At 45.0% G+C, this 20,726-nt stretch overlaps 2 pseudogenes; one reads left to right on the forward strand and one right to left on the reverse strand.

The window, feature by feature from the left end:
- Positions 1-15,271: 15,271 nt before the first annotated feature.
- Positions 15,272-19,150, forward strand: LOC105187051 (Kv channel-interacting protein 2-like; annotated as a pseudogene).
- A 167-nt stretch (positions 19,151-19,317) lies between these two features.
- Positions 19,318-20,339, reverse strand: LOC112588243 (uncharacterized; annotated as a pseudogene).
- Between the last annotated feature and the right edge of the window lie 387 nt (positions 20,340-20,726).

Below are 20,726 nucleotides of genomic sequence, written 5' to 3' on the forward strand. Positions count from 1 at the left end.
GAGAACCCACCGGAGTAACGGCAAACTCGCCGTTCGATCTTTATATCGCAAAAACGGCACAAAATAAGATCGTTCTGGTGAACATACCGGAGCGACGGCAAACTCGCCGTCCGATCTTTATATCGCGAAGACGGCACGAAATATCGCAAAGATGGCACAAAATAAGATCGTTCTGGAGAACACACCGGAGTAACGGCAAACTCGCCGTTCGATCTTTATATCGCAAAGACGGCACAAAATAAGATCGTTCTGGTGAACACACCGGAGCGGCGGCAATCTCACCGTCCGATCTTTATATCGCGAAGACGGCACGAAATATCGCAAAGACGGCACAAAATAAGATCGTTCCGGAGAACACACCGAAGTAACGGCAAACTCGCCGTTCGATCTTTATATCGCATAGACGGCACAAAATAAGATCGTTCCGGAGAACACACCGGAGCGACGGTAAACTCGCCATCCAATCTTTATATCGCAAAGACGGCACAAAATAAGATCGTTCTGGTGAACACACCGGAGCGACGGCAAACTCGCCGTCCGATCTTTATATCGCGAAGACGGCACGAAATATCGCAAAGACGGCACAAAATAAGATCGTTCCGGAGAACACACCGGAGTAACGGCAAACTCGCCGTTCGATCTTTATATCGCAAAGACGGCACAAAATAAGATCGTTCCGGAGAACACACCGGAGCGACGGCAAACTCGCCGTCCGATCTTTATATCGCAAAGACGGCACAAAATAAGATCGTTCCGGTGAACACACCAGTGCGACGGCAAACTCGCCGTCCGATCTTTATATCGCGAAGACGGCACAAAATAAGATCGTTCCGGTGAACACACCGGAGCGACGGCAAACTCGCTGTCCGATCTTTATATCGCGAAGACGGCACAAAATAAGATCGTTCCGGTGAACACACCGGAGCGACGGCAAACTCGCCGTCCGATCTTTATATCGCCAAGACGGCACAAAATATCGCAAAGAACGGAAGCAATCGCGGATGCCGACGGCTGCGGCCTGGTAGATTACTTACTCGGAACTTTCGATCTTCTGGAGGCACTCTGCAGATTCGTTGACGAGTTTTCCTAGACGGTGGATCGCTTCAGACTCTCCGAAGACTCTCCCAAGACTGCTTGAAGCCTGTCCAAAACTCGACTGTCCCAAAGACAAGAACTGTCGGGTTTATATATCCGTCATTTTCTGTCTTCGGTTTCTTTCGTTGATTAATCCGAATTAGATCGAGAGTAATCGTGAGTATGCGACGTCTGCCGAGGATCGTTTTGGCGGCGCCGCGAGTTCGGCTCGGTGGCCGATCATTCCCGAGCGTTGCTGCCGGGTCTTCGGCCAGCCTCGGGTAAGCGCGTTGAATGGCGCGGTGACAGCGCGGGTCGGGGGGCGTGCGCTCAGCTGACTGCCGCGTGATGTTCAGCGGCAGTCAGCGTAACGACATATTTGCCGGTATGTGTCGTTACAATCTGGTGGACTCACTGTCTCTCACGGTCTGCCTCGATTTCTCGTCGAGAGCGGGTTTTATACCCTAAATTCCTCTCGACGATCGGTGGCCGATAATCGGGGGATTAGTTCCCCCCGATTTCCCGGAAAGTCGCGCATGCGATTTTCGCGAATTACCCCTTTCTGGGGGGGCCAATCTTCCCCGACCGCTTCGCAGAATTCGGCTTTTTCCGGCGGTCTGGCGGGTTGCCGCGGCATAGGTGTTGCCGGGCGCTTGACGATGATTTCTCACGATCGTGTGATGATCGGTGGTCGCCGTCACACGATAGTAACGGGGGTAAAAAAAACTCCTCGTTACAAAGGTATGATCATTGTCAGCGTTTTGGCCACACAAACAAAATATGTAAAAACTACAACCTTCCTCCCACGTGCGGGAAATGTAGCCAAAACGGTCATGAAAATACAAATTGCACCTCCTCAACCAATCAATGCATCAACTGCATTAGGAAAAAAATAAATAACCCGACCCACAAGGCGTCGGACTCTAGATGCCCGGTATATCTAGAACAAAAAAAAATAAAAGAAGTCATAACCTCGTGCTGCCTTTCTCCAAAAGAGGCTATTGAATTTATCAAAGATGAAAACATGACTAGTTCTACTGGCATGTCACGTGGAGTTCGAAGGGGGTGGAACCTCCCCAACGGTCCCCCCTCCCTACTCTTAAGGATTTCCTGCCTTCCTCTATTCCTAAAATAGCTCCAAAAAAACCAGCCTTTGGGGAAAATTCCCTTCAACCTGCCTTCTTCCTCCCCTTCCATTATATCCCCCTCCCCTTCTCCAATACCTAAAAAACACCTTCCAAACCCAAAAACGGCACCCTCGGGAAAGAGAAAAAACGCAAAACCCTCAGACCCTCCTCTATTTATGTCTAAAATCTTGACAGATGTGCCTCACGTGGGATCGAGCAGCCAAGCTGCCAACCTCTTACATTCAAATCCAGATTCCCTTCCTCAAGTCCAAACTCATTCAATAGACAAAGGCCAATCCGCGTTCAATATAAATAAGATAACTCAAATACAAAGACTTGAACCTTCTGTCTCCCCTAATCTTACTGATACTCCTTACAATTTAAATAGTGCTCATAACTCTATTCCACGAAAAGAAATTAAATCTCAACTTTTTAAGTTAATCATAGATTCTCCACTGTTTAATTCTAAAGACAGCAAACCCTTGGAGGAAACCAATGTAGAATTCATAAAAAAATTGAGGATCTAAGCCTGAACATTATCAGTATTTTCCTCAACTCAATCATAACATAAAAAAAGGGAAAAAAAAGGGTAAGCAAGAAAGAATATACATTCAGTATGGCAACATTAAAACTCATCCAGTAGAACGTCAGATCTGTTAAGGCTAGATACTCTGAAATATGTGACATCCTAGATAGAGAAAAAGTTCACTTCGATAGAGAAAAAGTTCACTTGCTTGCAAGAAACAATATTGGATCATAGATCTACTATAAAATTCAATAATTTTCATCCGATATTTAACCGTTTGAGTCCCAGGGGGTATTGAAAAAACACTGTCGAAGAATCCCAAACAGCGCAACCGCGCTTTCTATAAATGAGTATGAAAAGACCCAAGCAGCGCGATAGCGCTTTGTTTATTTTACATCGATGAATCCCAATCGGACCAATACCGCTTCTTGTATTTGTTAGGTAACGCGATTCTCGTCTTTTTCTCATCGCTCTGTCACATTTATTGTAGTTTGCAAAGCGATCGGACGTATTCTTGCGTAAGTGTTTCTCATTGTTAATAATTGTGTGTTTCAAAATGATTAGACGAAGCAACGGAGCAACGAAGCAAAAGGAATCCATCCAACATGTTTTGATAAACACCGATGTTACAAATTATAATTGTTACTCTCCATTTAAATTATTTGTTCATAACACAAAAATATTGTTAATTTGTAATTCGTTATTTTATAAAACACATCTGTATTATTACATATGCGTACTGTAAATTTATAAATATTTCAAGTTTTGTTCGATAAAAATTATTGAGAAGATAACAATGAAATAAAAATTTTTATTTTGTAATGTATTATTGCATTATTATAGTATTATTCTACCTATTATAAAATGTACTATTTACATTAAAAGGATCGGTGTGATATACTTGCTTCAGTAAATCTGAGCGCGCGACTTCGACAATCGGTAACGCACCGTCAGTTGTCCACAATGATCGAAATGTACTGGGTTTTCTCGACATAAAATCTGAACAGCGCGATCGCGCTGCTTGGGACTCAAACGATTAAATCCAGGGATCGTCCCGGGGGTGGATTTGGAATTCTAACTAGACAATCCATACAATACCAACGGGTAGATTTAGAATATATTAACACTCTTTGTTTAAGGAATCAAGTGGATATAGTTATAGTTAAAATCAGGTCCACAAACCTTTGCATATAATCTCTATATAGAGTCCACCACGTAATTCTCAAAATCCCACCGAACCGGATTTCTGGGAAAATCTCTTTCTCCTTTGCTCCGCTCTGGGTAATATTAACATGTGAGGACTTTAATGGACATAGTCCAACATGGTCCAACTCTGCCATTAAGTACAACTCCGAAGGGAAGAAAATTGATTTGGCTGTCACAGAATCTGACTTAATTTGCCTTAATGACGGTTTTAATACTTAGGCCTCTCAAGACTTAAGCAAAATGAGTGCTATTGATCTCACACTGGTCTCTGCTAACTTAAAATTCAACTTAGAATGGTATGTCTCCGACGACAAATATGGTAGTGACCATTTCCCAATCCTGATTAAATCTTTGGATATCCTTGTCAAAATATCCCCTTGTAGACCGACGTACAATTTTCGGGATATGAACTGGGACACTTTTAAAATTTTAGCCGAAGATATCAACTCTAAAGAAATCCTGTCTCTCAATTCAACTAACGCGTACACTGTATTGCATCGATTCGTTCCGCGAGAGGGGAAATGGAGGTCCTCCTCTCTGGCATGCTATTGTGCGCCAGCTCTCGGCGGCCGGCCGTCCGAGCGCTCAACTTATCGACGACTTTACCGACACTGCAATGGTAACACGAGCAGCGAAAAAATAGTTGTTGCGTCGATAAAGACATGTATGTGAGAAAGCGGGAGAATATAAAGTCTGCCACTTTTATTTGGAGAACTTTTGTCACAATGTAAATCATGTTATTTTTTACGTAATAATATTAAATAGATAAACATAGAAAAAAATTGTATACCGTCACACATACGCGATATTGGATCTAAGTGAGAGATTAGTGCGGTGCATATATGTGACGTTGATTGCAAGCAAATTGAATTTTTGATTAATCAAATAATTATGCGCACATACGGAAGTGTTCCTTTGTTAATATTCGGGTGGCTCTGAAAAGAGCCGTTTGATGTTTGGTTCTGAAAAGAACCGTTTTAATAATCTGTCCAATGCCCTTGGCGTGCAACAACTTGTTGGAGACGTGCGTCGATGGAATTGTGCAAATTCCAAAAAAATTGAGGCTCCCGTCTAAGATCTTCTCATGCGTTCCTCGCGTGTGCAACCAAAGTTGTTATATTTCTCTCATGAGCTCTCATGAACAGGATTTTACAATTTTTCCCCGTATGTTTTCTATTTAATTGAGATCCGCAGATTTCACTGGCCAATTGAGAACTTCATGCACTGTTATCTTGAAATAATCGAATTGTCGGCATATTGTCGTCTGCATAGATTCTGCGGACGCAGTAACGTATCGGCAACATCTTTTATCTCGCTACGCCGACGTGCTTGTTTCGCGTCACTATATTTCGCGCTCTTTCAAAAACAAAAGAAGAGCAAAGATATATAGGACTGCAAAGGAATTGCCGAGATGCATTTGTTTTTATCATTGCTGTTTCTTCCAACAGTCATGTCCTATTGCGTATCTTTATATATGATCATGGAACATATATTTACTGAAGTCGACCGTGGACGCATTATTGGGATGTAGGAGTGTAGTGCAACAAATGAAGAGATCGCAAGTCGCATTCCATGTTCCGAAAGAACAGTGCGGAAGTGCATTGGACGGTGACAAGCAGAAGGAAAGGAGGGCCTTGTCGACAGAAGAAAATATAATAGGGGAGTTCGTGTATCAACCGAGGAGGAAGACGCACTTTTGTTGGCAGAGGCGAACAACAATCCTTTTCTTTCTTTGTCGCAAAGTGTACATTAACTCCGGACCCTCCTCCGGCGGTTAGGCCGGAGGAGGTCTCCGAGGCGGAACTCACAATGGAGGTTGAGGCCTCAGTTTCTCTCCTAGCGGAGGAGGGGTGGGAGGAGTAGGGGGTAATGAGCAAGGGTAGCTCTCCTCACACACTCCCTCACCCCAGGCCCATGGGATCTGCCGGTGCGGTAGTGGCTTCATGATGCTAGAGGCCCCCGCACCGGGACCCATGGGCCAGGCAGGAGCGGGTGGGAGTGGGCCGACCCTCTCGAGAGAACATCCCCACCCGTGCTAGGAGAGAACAGCCCCGACCCGGGGTGAAACCCCCATCGCTGATCACATGAAACAGCGGTGGAGGGATCCCCGGGAAGGGAAGACCTGCCCCCCGCGAGGGGCAGGTGTTGTAGGGTCCCCCTCGGTTCCTCACCGAGGGGGGGATCCCGTTGGGACCTCCACACACCTTTCCTCCCCGCGGATGCCACCTTATCGTGGTGGGGAAGCTTGAAGGTCCCAGTGATGTGCAGAGCTGTGCCGGCGGGGCCTTCGGCCCCTGGCAGGTTCTACCATGCCGGAGTGGTCTGCACTGAGGGACTGGACTAAGAGCACCCAGGGTAGTTACGGCGGGATGACCAGCTGGTCATCCTCGACCATTTTTTAGGGAAGAAGGATGGGGACACCGTTCCTCCGGCATTGCACGCTGGTGTTCCGGCAGTCGGAGGGACAGGACCCCATCCTGTGGGAGGTACCGTCCCCTAGGGCATTGCACGCCGGTGCACCGGCAGCCCGAAGGGACGGGCCACACTCGGGTCTGCACACCGTGAGGCTTGGGTACCCTCACGGTACTCGGGGTGGCGGGGGGCTCCGGACCGCTCGGACGTATTCCGAGGTCGGAGCCGGGGCCCCCCGGGGAGAGCCCAGGGGATGGGGATCGCATCATCCCTAAACCCATCCCCTGGGCGGAGAAGTTTTGCTGGCTGTCGTGGGGGAGCGGTCGCGATGGGGTGCGACACCGGTGACCTAACTCCTTCCACGGGACCCCCCGCGTGGCGGCGCTCCTGACGGTGCCCCGGAGGTCGGAGGCCGGGGACCCCTGAAACCGGCTCACCCCCAACGATGGGAGTGGGGTGGGAGTAGGGGGCCTGGAGTCCAGTGCCCGGGATGACCTCTTCCCCGGGCCCGTGACATAGACCGGCTCCCCGGGGGAACTCGGGGACACCACGGAGTCCCTCCGTGGTGCGGGCATGCCCGGTCGGTCGAGCCGTCAGGAGTTGAGGGTTTAAAACGACCATGGCTGACACCATCAATAATAAGAAGAAGAGGAAGAGGAAGAGGGAGAAGAGCTCCTCTGGAGCATCAGAGGGGAGTGCCCGGGTGGAAGCGTCCGGAGCGTCGAGCGGAGTCGAACCGCACGACGGGAAGACGCTTCGCGCCGCGGAGGAGACAGTGAGGAGTACGAGGAAGGGAGAGGAGGAGATCCGAGAGAGGTTACCTGACTTTTTCAAGTCGGGGACTTCCTCGGATGAGGAAGAAAAACAAGAGGAAGGAGGGGAGGACAAGGAGGAGAGGGACTCTAGCGAATGGGAAGCGGCACATGCCATGGAAGAAGGGGAGGAAGAGATGGAGGAAGGAGAGGAAGACCACGAACCCCTAGCCTCCAGATTTGAGGAATGGGGCGAATTCCTCCGAGGGCAAATATGGGGCAATAACAGAACTCTGGGTTTACGCAAGAGGAGCAAACTCCAGGAGATCTTCGAAAAGAGCCTGGAGTTCATGGATGAGCTGTTCGTGGCCTCAAAGAGGCTGGAGGATAGGAACTGTGAATTAGAAAGGAAGCTTGACATTAGTTAAGAGTGCCGAAAAGGCCTATGTGAGGCACTAGAGTCAAAAGCGTCAGAAATCCTGTCACTCCGTAAGGAGACGCAGAGGAAGGAGATGAGAATGGAGAAGGAGAGAGGAGAGTGGAGACGGAAACTCCGGGAAAGGGATGAGGAAATGAAGGCGAAGGAGGAAGAAAAGAGAGAAGCCTCGGTACAAACCGAGAATATGGAGATGGGAACTGAGTTGAGGACTCGAGTGGAGTCCTCAACTCAGACAACGGAGGAATAGGGGACTTCAGAGTGGGGGATCTGGGGGGTGGAGAGATCGACGAGTGTCGCCTCCACCCAAACCGACGAGACCCCTCCCCCTCCGGCCCCAGGTAGAGATCCTGTGGTCGGAGACCTCCCGGTCGCCCCCCGAGAGGAAGGGTCTTGGGCGACCGTGGACCACAGGAAGAAGAAAAGGAAGAAAGAGGGAAAGGAAGAAGAGGGCGACTGTAGGGGGGCAAGTAAGGCCAGAACCATTGCCCCCCAGCAGTCCAGGGAGGGAAGCAGGGGGAGAGGGTGGGGACGAGGGTCCAACCATCGTCCGGACCGCCCCCCTGCTATAACAGGAGGAAGAAGGGAAGGGAGAAATAGGGGAGGTGGGGGAGTAAGCCTCCCCCCGGCCCCGGCCTACGCCTCCTCAAGAGGGAAGGACAAGATGGCCACGGATCACGGGGACAGCCGCCGTGACGATTAAGTTGTCCCTGGGGGCCTTTTATGCAGAGGCCCCCAGGCCTCCGCATAAGAGGCCCCCTTAAGAAAGCTACGGAAGAAATATCCCTTGGGGACCTGCAGATCCCGGACGTGGATGTGGGACGAAGCGCCAATGGCGCCATGATAGTCCGCGTCCGGGATCCGGGCCCCGAGGGATCGAGGGCGGACGTTTTGGCCGAAAGGCTGAAAGAGCTGTTGCCGGAGGCGGCCATTGGTCGCCCGGTACAAAGAGGGGAGGTCCGCCTCACAGATTTTAATGAGGCGGCCTCCCCAGTGGAGTTGGCAAAGTCCCTCGCGAATTGCGCAGGATGCGCAGAGGGGGACGTTCAACTCGGACCCCTTAGGTGGAGACCGAGAGGAAGAGGGACAGCATGGTCCCGTCTCCCGCTAGCCGCCGCGGTGAAGGCGGCACGGGAGAGGACCTTCGCACTGGGGCGGTCGACAGTCAGCGTGGCTGCTGCCTGCTCGGCCATCCCAGTGCTTTAAGTGCTGGAGCCTCGGCCACAAGAGGGAGCAGTGTACCGCTGCGGTCAATCGCAGCGGGTCATACTTCAGGTGTGGCCGAGGCGGGCACACCGCGCGAAAGTGTACCAACTCTCTGGAGTGCGCGGTGTGCCGGGAGGGCGGGAGGGAGGCTGGCCATCGAATGGCCGGCCCAGCCTGCTGGCTGGTCCTCAAGGGGGGCGGTGGACGCGGAAGACGCGGGAACCGCCCCTCCAACGAGGGATTCGGGAGGATGGGTGCAATGGCACGTTCATCGCTACCGAAGTAGGGGGGGAAGGGAGCCGCTGTTAGCGGCGGTAAAAGCGGACGTGCACGGAAGTGCTATCGTCCGCAGGGTGTGCTCGCCGAAGTGGTGGCGGCGAGGTGTAGGACCAGAGGGGTCGCCGGCGGTCCTGGGCCGTGGGGGGGGGGAAGATCCGGCTTCCCTCACGTAGAGGGGAGCCGACCCCCTTATACCACGGGGGACCTAGGCGAAGCTGCGCGACCCGGTTTAAAGGTCCCACTCCTGCCGGATCTTAGGAACCAGCTTAGGAGTCCTCCCTCCTTTCCCCCTCTTGACCGGTGTGGGTCGGGGGGAGAGGGGGGAGAAGAGGAACCGCGTCCCGGGTGGGGGACCGGGCACGGTTCCTTACCCCACCTCGAACACCAGAGGTGGGGTTGAGGGAGGGGGTGGGTGCCCCCCTCCCTCGCCGGCCCAGCAGCACGGCCGGACGGGGTCAGGCATCTCTCCCTCCACGTGTCGGGGGGAGAGAGTCAATGCCTGGCCCCGGTTCACCCCGCGCACCCCTTGATTGGACGGCGCTCCCTATCCCAGGAACGGTGATTTGAGCGGGCAAACAGCCTTAGGGCTGTCTCTACCCGCTCCCCCTTCCTGGGCTGGGGGGGATAAAAGGGAGCGGAGGTTCGGCAGTCGCATGGGCGGCACGAGGGCTTTGCCCTCGTGTCTAACCACGCGGCTCCCCCTCCCATCCCCCCCATAAGTCCAGTGGTGCGCGGGGGACCCTAGATGGCTTGGGGCTCTGCGAAAGCGGAGCTAACGGGGGTGGCGGTTCAGTAGAAGGTATAGGAAGCTAGTACCTACGGCCGCCTATCGCTACCCCCAGGAAGATACCCCCCTGGTGTTTTAGTCGGTGCGAGTCCGACATAACCCACGGGTCACCCCCAATGACCTGTGGGTACCCATAAGGGTTTCACCAGGGTCACCAAAAGAAAAAAAAAAGTGTACATCAACTGGATTTGCCGTTTTCGGCATACACTGCGCGACGTCGACTAAATGACGCCGACATATATTGTTATCGTCCTGCCCGGAAGATACCACTGACCGAAGCACATCGCGATAATCGTGTAGCATTTGCTCTAGAGCAAATAAACACCGTTTTGCCAGAAGATTGGGAGCTATTTGGACGGACGAAAAGGTATTTTGTTCATCGGTGGATCGACAGCAGTTCGTATGGAGACCGTTTGATTCTCTCCGTCTAAATCCAAAATATGTTGTTCCTCGCGATCGGAGTGGACGTATCACTTGTGGTATGTGGGGTTGGATTAGTGCACACGGCCCAGGTGAACTAGTCAAAGTATCGCCGCATATGGATGCCCTCGAATACGTAGATATTCTGGAGAACGTTTTACTCCCTAGCGTTCGCAGAATCTACGCAGAAGAGGATATGCCGACAATTCGTCTAGTTCAGGACAATAGCGCTGTTCATACCTCTCGTATCGTTCAAGAGTGGTTTGCACAACACCCAGAGCTTGAAGTTCTCAACTGGCCAACGAAATCCCCAGATCTTAATTTAATAGAAAATGTTTGGACAATAATTGTAAATTCATGGGATCCTGGTCATGAGAGAATAAGAGCTGCTCTAATTGCACACGCGAGGAACGCATGGGAGGGTCTTAGACGGGAGCCTCAATTTTTTTGGAATTTGCACAATTCCATCGACGCACGTCTCCAACAAGTTGTTGCACGCCAAGGGCATTGGACAGATTATTAAAACGGTTCTTTTCAGAACCAAACATCAAACGGCTCTTTTCAGAGCCACCCGAATATTAACAAAGGAACACTTCCGTATGTGCGCATAATTATTTGATTAATCAAAAATTCAATTTGCTTGCAATCAACGTCACATATATGCACCGCACCAATCTCTCACTTAGATCCAATATCGCGTATGTGTGACGGTATACAATTTTTTTCTATGTTTATCTATTTAATATTATTATGTCAAAAATAACACGATTTACATTGTGACAAAAGTTCTCCAAATAAAAGTGGCAGACTTTATATTCTCCCACTTTCTCACATACATGTGTTTATCGACGCAACAACTATTCTTTCGCTGCTCATGTTACCATTGCAGTGTCGGCAAAGTCGTCGATAAGTTGAGCGCTCGGGCGGCCGGCCGCCGAGAGCTGGCGCACAATAGCATGCCAGAGAGGAGGACCTCCATTTCCCCTCTCGCGGAACGAATCGATGCAATACAGTGTACACCAAATTTGTCGAACACATAGAAGAAAGTATCTGTAAGTCTGGGGGTGTAAAACAATCACATACTTCTCTCAGAAGCAAACTTCCCACCATTTGGTGGGATAAATCATGCTCAGATCTAATGAAAGAAAAAAGAAATCTATTTAAAACACTCTTAGGAATGCCTAGTTTTGACAACCTCCGTAAATATGAAATAAGAAGCAAAGAAATTAAAAAGGAGCTCCGTCTTATTCGGAAACAAAATTTTGTAAAATTCTGTGACAGCCTTACCCCCAACTCGGATATAGGTCATGTATGGAAAATAATTAGATCATTCAAAGGCAAAAATCAACCTATTTATAAGGTTGCAGACTCTCCTGCTCAAAAAATAATAGTTACAAATACCTTTCATAAGGCGGTCTCTACCTCCACCCCAAACACATCCTCCTGCAATCCCTTCAGTTCCCTGTCCATTTGTTCTAATCCTTTAAAGAACATTCAGTCTCCGGAAGAAACATTCATCAGGGAAGCCAAACTCAAAGAGTCAAACGATCGAATTATAAAACCCATCTCCAAATCTGAATTCCACACTGCTTGGTCCTCACTAAAACTTAAATCGGCTCATGGCCCAGATCTAATATCCAATAAGATTATCCTCAACCTCCCCCAATCCAATTTAGACTGCCAGAGGAAGATATATAATAAAATGTTTAATTCTTTCATTTATCCAATGAATTGGGGGAGTTATAATATGATTTTTGTCCCTAAAACAGGAAAAAATTCTTATAGACCCATATCGTTAGCTAACAATTTACAGAAACTCTTTGAAAAAATCATTCAATACAGACTTGAATGGTGGGCGGAGACGAATGGGATTCTTCCGGATACCCAGTTCGGCTTTAGAAAGGCTAAATCGTGCTTAGACAATATTGTTATCCTGGTCAGTGAAATTAAAAAAGCTTTTTCTTGTTACATGTATACGGGGGCTGTCTTTCTTGGCATAAATAGCACCTTTGACAAAGTAAATCCGAAGATTCTCAACGATATCCTAACTAAAGCCGGACTTCATCCCAAAATTATTTCCTTCATTAATCATACTATTTCCTGTAGAACAGTTGAAGGCTTTGTAGATGGAACATCACTTGGTAACCGTACTACTAAAGTAGGCCTCCCACAAGGCTCTGTACTAAACCCCATTCTCTTTAATACGAGGGTGGTCCGATAAGTACTTAGCCTACAAAAGAAAAACGAAAATTTTGGAAAAGTGGCGATTTGTTTCTCAACATAGTCTCCTTTTAGCTCGATACACTTGACCCAGCGATGCTCCAACTTCTTTAACCCGTCTGAAAAATACGTTTTCTCGAGGTCTGCAAAGTAGGCCTCCGTGGCGACGATGACCTCCTCATTCGACTCAAATTTCTGCCCGGCGAATGACTTTTTCAAGTTTGGAAACAAAAAGAAGTCGCACGGGGCCAAATCTGGAGAATACGGTGGATGGGGCAGCAGTTCGTAGCCCAATTCGACCAATTTGACCGTGGCGAGGGCGGAGGTGTGAGCCGGTGCGTTGTCATGGTGGAAGAGCACTTTTTTCTTCGCCAAATGGGGCCGTTTTTTCTGCAATTCGGCGTCGAATCGGCCCAATAATTCGGCATAGTACAGCCCTGTGATCGTTTTATCCTTCTCCAGGTAGTCGATGTAGATCACACCTTGTGAATCCCAGAAAACGGTGGCCATCACCTTTCCGGCCGATAGGACAGTCTTCGCCTTCTTCGGAGCACGTTCGCCGGGTGAAGTCCACTGTTTCGACTGTTCCTTGGTCTCTGGTGTGTACCAGTGGATGTTTCGTCGACGGTCACGAAACGACGCAGAAACTCCTTCAGATTGCGCTTAAACAGCGCCAAACACTGCTCTGAAGTGGTCTCACGGTTGCGCTTGTTGTCCGGAGTGAGCAAACGCGGCACCCATCGCGCCGACAGCTTTCTCATGCCCAAAATTTCATGCAGGATATGACCCACGCGGTCTTTTGAGATGCCTACTGTCTCAGCTATCTCGCGCACCTTCAATCGGCGGTCTGCCAATACGAGATCGTGGATTTTTGTCATGTTATCCTCCGTGGTAGCCGTTTTCGGGGCACCTGGGCGTGGCTCATCAAAAACCGAAGTGCGACCACGTTGAAACTCGTTAAACCAATTTTTGACGGTCGCCATCGAAGGAGAAGAGTCACCGTACATAGCATCCAAGCGCTCTTTGATTTCGCTGCGCGATTTCCCTTCCAAAAACAAGAATCGAATCACCGACCGATATTGCTCTTTTTCCATTTTTCTAAAATCCGCGGACACGCCCGCTTCCACACGCGGTCAAAACAAAACTACGAGTCCGATTCGGCTGAAATTTCGACAGTAGCCGTCTACGAGAATGTACTACACGATAGTAAATTTCTCTTGCGATAATGGCGCCATCGGGCGGTGAGGCTAAGTACTTATCGGACCGCCCTCGTATATATATATATATATATCCTCTATCCTCAGAAACCTTCCAAATAAAGTAAAAACTCTTATGTACGCAGATGATTTAGTAGTCTTTATCTCTTCTCAAAGCCTGGGCCTAATATATAGATATTTAAACGAGGCAACTCTAGCCATCTCAAATTCCCTGCAGGATATAAGACTTGATACCACTTCTTCAAATCTCAATTCTGCATCTTTTCAAAAAAATAATTTTCCAACATTTCAAATCACGTCAAAAAATTCAATCTTAGAATAAAGTGCAACGGTACAGAGATTAATCTCTCTAATAGGGCCAAATTCCTAGGTATCACCCTTGACCACGCACTAACTTGGAAATTCCATATTGCAAAACTTAAAACTAAAACCATTCCCAGAATTAACATTCTGAAATCCATTATGGGAATCAGTTGGGGAGCCCATCCTGCAATCATGCTATCCGTATATAAGAATTTGATCAGGTCGGTCCTGGACTGGGGTTGCCAGGCCTATTTAGACCTACAAGAGAGGAAGGCCCAAACGCTGGATCGTCTCCAGTTTGCTACCCTTAGAATTATCCTGGGTCTCATGAAAACTACTCCAACAAACGTGATTTTAGATCTCTCTGGGGAACTCCTACTTCCTGTACGTAGGTCCTTTCTAGCAAAAAAATATATCGCCAAAGCCCTTTCGGCCCCTCATCACCCTATAGTGGAACTGGGTAAGAACCTAACACAAGATCCTGAGAAACTCTCTAACATAAAACTAATTAAAGATGAGTTTTTTTATTTAACTTGCACCTTATACAAAACGTTACTTCCACACTTACATTAAACAAGTCTTCCTTGTAGTTTAAATTTTCAATACATTACAAGATTTTACGTACCAAACATCCTTACGGATAGTTGTGACAATCTTAAAAAATATAAAAAACTAAGCATCCCATGACAAAACAACCATGATCCTAATCCTGTTGCCTGTTCCACCTCCTCTCCATTCTCAACTGACATGGCCCAAAGTTCAAGTCCTGATACAAATACAAAACAAACGAGATTAATAACAAGTTTATGGATATGATATAAAAACTAGGATTACATCAACACAAGATACTTTATACCGATGGCTCAAAGATATCAGACAAGGGCACAGGCTTTGCAGTGTATTATAAAGATCCTGGACTTTCCATAAAATGCAAAATCGATGACAGCATGTCCATCTTTGATGCAGAAGCCATGGCAATAATAAACTCTCTGAAAAACATTAGGGAGTACAAGATCAAAAAATCACTTGTGGCCTCAGACTCACTAAGTGTTCTCACAGCCTTGACCTCAACAGACAAAAAGGGAAAAAAAGTATTTGGATTTATTTCATCAAAGACATGATGATTAATCTCGCTCAGGAAGGATATGACACAAGACTCATTTGGATTCCTAGCCATATAAACATTCTTGGAAACGAGACGGCAGACAGCTTGGCCAAAGAAGCGGCAATTAGCAATGGAAAAAATAATGTTAATAGTAACAACAATAATAATGTGAATCATATCAATATTATACTAGCGGAAAACATGACTAATACCTTCTATGAAGAGGCCACTACACAAGCAATCGCATCTCTTCAAGAGTCAGCAGTCTTCAAAGGTCGCAGATACTTTCACCGTACAAGGATTAAACTCACGGCTCCTTGGTTCAAACCTTTCGTTCCTCCCTAGGAACATCCTAAGTATGATTGCAAGACTAAGGGCGGGATTACGATGAACTTTACGTAACGGGACGCGACGAGACGTGAAGCGACGTTACGTGGATTTGATGTTTGAGGTTATATTAGTGTGAGAGATAGTGTGTGAGAGAGTGTAAGAAGAATTCAGTTTGGCGACGGGCATAACCTGATGGAAGAACTCCGTTTTTGAAAGTGTCACATGAACAGTTCGACTTGACGGAATGCAACATCTAAACTTGACATTGGCAAGCTTTACGTCGTGTTAACTTCCGATATTTCACGTCACGTTACGTAAAGTCGATCGTAACTAGCCGCATATAAAACAATGGCCGCGTTCAGCAGAACAAAATGATCAGTGAGCGCTTAGTGATTATTATCTGCGACTGGAGCATTCTTTTAGATTCTTCATAGACCCAGAAGTATTCGCCAATCAGGAGCGAGAATCATTAAGCGCTCACTGATCATTTTGTTCTTCTGAACGCAGCATTGTGTTTTAGGTTTTGTGTCACTTCACGTCCCGTCGCGTCCCGTTACGTTAAGTCCATCGTAATCCCGCCCTAAGATCCCACCACATCATGACCAATGAACATCTCGCTGACAAAAACATCATAGAGGATTCGTCATGCTCCTGTGGAGCACCGGTTCAGAGTTTGGAGCACCTGTTCTTCCACTATATAAACTACAACAGAGAGAAGCCTGATGGATGGATGGATAAAATCTGGTCCTGGAGTTACTACTCCTTTGTCCACTACCTAGATATAAAATGTTCCAAGATATTTCGTCCGCCAAATGGAGTGTTAAGCCTGGCGATAATTAATCATAACAAAAGGTTGATGTCCAGACTTAAATGTTAAGATTTAGGCTGCGGACGAATCTTTCCAGTATTAAGAAAATCTTTGGGTTGTTCATGAAGATAATGTCGGCAATTTTTTCAGCAGAGCCAACGTTCCTGCGTTAAATAACTGTATTTTAAATAGGTCTATTTCCTTTGGAAACCGGCAACATTCGAAGAATACATGTTCCATACTCATTGGCGCCTTGTCACATGGACACAAAGGTGAGCTTACAATACCCTTTTCAAAAAGGTGTAAATTTACTGCAATATGATGAGATCTTAATCGTCCTATCAGGGTCAGTGTGCTCCGAGAGAGATGTGAGAATTCCCTGTACCAAGGGCCTGGAGTTTTTCTCTAGTGCGGTGGAAGTATCTAAAGCCTTTTTTTATTGCAGAACGTCTAAGAAAAAGAGATGCCTCTTCCAACGTTATCTTCTCCTTCTATAAATCTATTCTATAATATATATATTCTATAAAAAAGGATTCTATAAATGTTTAAACAAGAGTATATTTGCTTATGATGGTTCATTATAGACGTAGGTTTGTCCGTTGCTTCCTTAGCTAAGATATCCACCAATTCATTTCCTTTAATGCCGCAGTGGCCTAGTACCCATAAAAGTATGACTTCAGCTTTTTCTTTTTCTATTTGATATATTAACTCCTTTGCCAGAGGAATCCATAGGTGAGTATCTCTTTTAACTGGAATACTTATTATAGCTGCAATAGCGCTCTTGGAATCTGATGCTATAATAGCTTTCTTAATATTTTTTTCAGATATAATTCTCAATGCTTGCAAAATTGCTACAAGTTCAGCTTCAAAATTAGATAATAAGCTTGAAAGTTTATATTTTTTAATAAATTTTATCTTTTCTATAATTATAGCACATCCCAATGAGCAAAATGAGTGCAAATTGAGCGCAAATTGGCAGCAAATTCGATCAAAACTTGATGCCAAACCCATATGCAACTGTGTCCTCTTTAGGATTGTTTTGACGTCAAGGCTTGATGCGGGGCAACTTGCGATAAATTTGCAACAAAAACCGCGCAAGTTTTGTAGCGCATAACTTAGCACCAAATAGGCACCAAACACCGAGCAACACTTGCGCACAAGACACGAGAGCAAATTGGCAGCAAATCCACAGCAAGCCTTGCACTCAATCAGCTGATCGAGATGGTGGCGATGTACGTTGGGTTTTAAATGACTCCTAACCTGTATATTGTTAAATTTTAATTGCAATTTTGCATTTAAAAAGGGAAAGGTGTATATAGAAATAAATATTTGACAAAACAGACTGTATAATTTATTATATAAATATATATATATATATATAAGATCACAATATTCGTAATTATCGTTATTTACATATAAACGAAAGGTGAGAAATGAAATATATGCGGTGGGACATATTGACTGTGTATTCTATATAATTTCTATATAAATATTTTACAACTATAGGTACTATTCTGAATTTTGAAATTTTGACTACAAATTCATAATCAGTAATTCTAAAAACCTTTAGTAAGACGTGAATTAGACGCAGATTATTTCTAGAAAAAAGTCAGACACGAAAGGGTTAAATCACATTGCATAAGTTTTTATGTTATGACTACGAAAGAAATATTAGTATACAAAACTATTCAGAATTCTTATTTTTACTTTTCACTACATGAAACGAGCTAACACGCGCACGGTAATCGTTACATACTACAAGAATAAGAAGAAGAGAAAAGATTACAAAAAAAGTATCAAAACTTGCGACTAATTTTTCACGCGTCAAGAGAATACTTAGAAGGAAAGATCTCTTTCCCATTTCTTCGCGAGAAGTTCACGACATCGCGTTCTAAATTAACGTTCGCTTAAATATTTTCAGCTAAGAGTCCCGTCTTTTCGGGACTGACGACGATACGATCCGCCGGCGGAGATGCTGCGCAAACAGTGTGACGCCTGGCGATTTGAAACCCGCATACGCCAAAAACTGTTCCCATTGGGCGACTCAACTAGATACACGCAAATCGTCTTCCACAGTTTCGATAAGGACGGTGACGATTTCGTCAGCTTCAGCGAACTTTGTCTTTCACAGCATCGATCGTGAACGGCATGGTCGATCAGCTCTCTTGGATATTTGGATGAGCAGTAATTGCTGTTAGTAACGGACTGTCTGATTCCAGGTTCATTTTCGAGCGTAACCTGAAAGATTTTTATTTCGTGTCAGTTAAAAAGCTCGGTTTGATTTTCTGTAACTTCTTCGGGCACAGACTGACCACTTTGTACTTTTTTCTTGCTGTTTAATGATGGCTGTGCAGAGAAAATTTATATATATAATCATTTTTCCTCGGAATAATATTCAAAGTTAAAAAGTGATATTTAAATATATTAATATTAGTCGCAATAGAAATTTTACTTGATTATTGGATATTTATTAAATATTTGATCACTAATACTTATTGAAGTCAATAATCTCGAAGATCATAACATGCGAAATACTCTCTGGACCTAGTTTTCATCAGATTCTACGATTTTGATAGAGACGGTTGCATCACGAAGCAAGAAATGTCGGTCATAATATTCGCGATTTATGAGATGGAGATGGAGCAGGACGCGCAGACCATCCAGCCCGCAGTTAACATCCAAAAGAAGTGGACAAGTTCTTCAAGAAGATGGACGTAGACAGAGACGGAATAGTCACCAGGGAGGAATTCATAAGCGGTTGTAAAAATGTACGAGCAATTAGTTTCCATAGCGTCTCGCGATATGACATCGTTATTTTAGTGATAATGAATAGTAGAAACGTGTATACATTTTGAAATTTAATAAATATTTTATCTTCTTACAGGATACCATTATATACAACCAGTTGAGTTTATTTAATAAGATTTGGTGACCGAATGAAACGTCCTTCAGAGATTAACGAGCAATTTATTTACACACGCGTAAAATACTTATAAAAACTCACCCGATTTCTCCTCTTAAATAGTACATACATTCTCTATGTCACTTATCGTGAGAATTCCTGCGCAATATGTTATAGTCACGATATCACCGTAAATGATCAGTCCATTTCATTAATATCACATACAAAGGCTTTCAGAACAGTCTCTTTTGTGAAATGTAAAACACGCAGGCGAGGAAAAACGCGAAGGCCAGTGCAAGTAATACTTTATCAGTGACTTCGCATTTACCATATTTTCCTAAGAGCTTTCCCGATCACACTATCACTTGCTGTTGATGCTCCAGCTCGTTTCTCGTGTTATCAACCTTGTCAGAGGATGTTACTGAAATAACAGCAAAATCGGTAAAATCGTAATAATTATTCTTAAACAGACAATATATGTATAGTGAGACGATAATAATAAATAATAATTTATCTAACAAAGAGAGAAATTACATGGTGCAAAAGTAATCCTTGCGGCAGTAACGCTTTTTTTCAGGTGATTCTCAAGATTTGAAGGTCACCTTTGGATTTTTTTAATGGAATGCTGTTTCTGAATTTATTTTTCGATAACAGTTATTAGAAGAAATACAATAACCTACAATAAAGAATGATTCAAAATCAGTTATGATACAAAAAAACATTTTAATAAATTTTATTATATTAAAACATTTTATTTAAAAAATAACTTAGGAAAAAATGATAAAGGATTTAGATTTTTAAAGCTTAGTTTACTTAGAAAATAAAACTTTACTACTATAAGACAATTGTTTCAGTACCATGTATTTTCTGTTAAATATTTTTCTATTCTCATATCTCATATGTTCAAAATATTCAAGATAGGATAATAGCTGCTTTATTCTGCATGATATCTAATAAATTCAATATTTTTATGAAATAATTCAAAAATATAGTACGTACAATATGTCCAATATATCAGCACTTCTCTGAGTTGTCTCAGCTAGATGCCTTACGATGCTGAATAATTTGTCTGTGATTTGGCTAGAAGAATCTATCAAACTTTATTTGTCTCGTCGTTTACGAAGAGCATTTTGCCACTCCTCTGGCAAGGAGAGCAGATTCACTCTAGCTAATTTATCTATGACGCAAGTGCTAACGACACTAGCCTTGCGAAAGATCACCAAGAACATATTTAATTGCTCCTTATAGCTCTCAATGAAATGTAACTTTGGTAGAGTGTTTTGGAAAGCCCTCGAGATAAGCTACAAGAATATGTAATAAAAAGTTGTAGTTTCTATTTAGAAAAGCATTAATGACCTTGGCCTGATTTTGACAAGGTCACTCAAGGTCAAATCCACATTTCCGTCATGTGTCGTCCTTCAAGCCATGCAACTTTCGTTGGAAAAATTTTTTAATAAAATCATCGATAATGGACCATATCACTTTAGTTAGAAAAGTCTGGAAACGGTCAAATATCTCGAAAACGAAACATTTTTAAGAAAAATGTTTCCAACTAAAGTTGTAGGGTTTTAAAAGTTCTATTGAATGATCATATCCGGTTGACCTTGAGTGGAGGA

The sequence above is a fragment of the Harpegnathos saltator genome, unplaced genomic scaffold, assembly GCF_003227715.2.
Source record: "Harpegnathos saltator strain DR-91 unplaced genomic scaffold, Hsal_v8.6 scaffold179, whole genome shotgun sequence".
NCBI classification, from domain to species: Eukaryota; Metazoa; Arthropoda; class Insecta; order Hymenoptera; family Formicidae; genus Harpegnathos; species Harpegnathos saltator.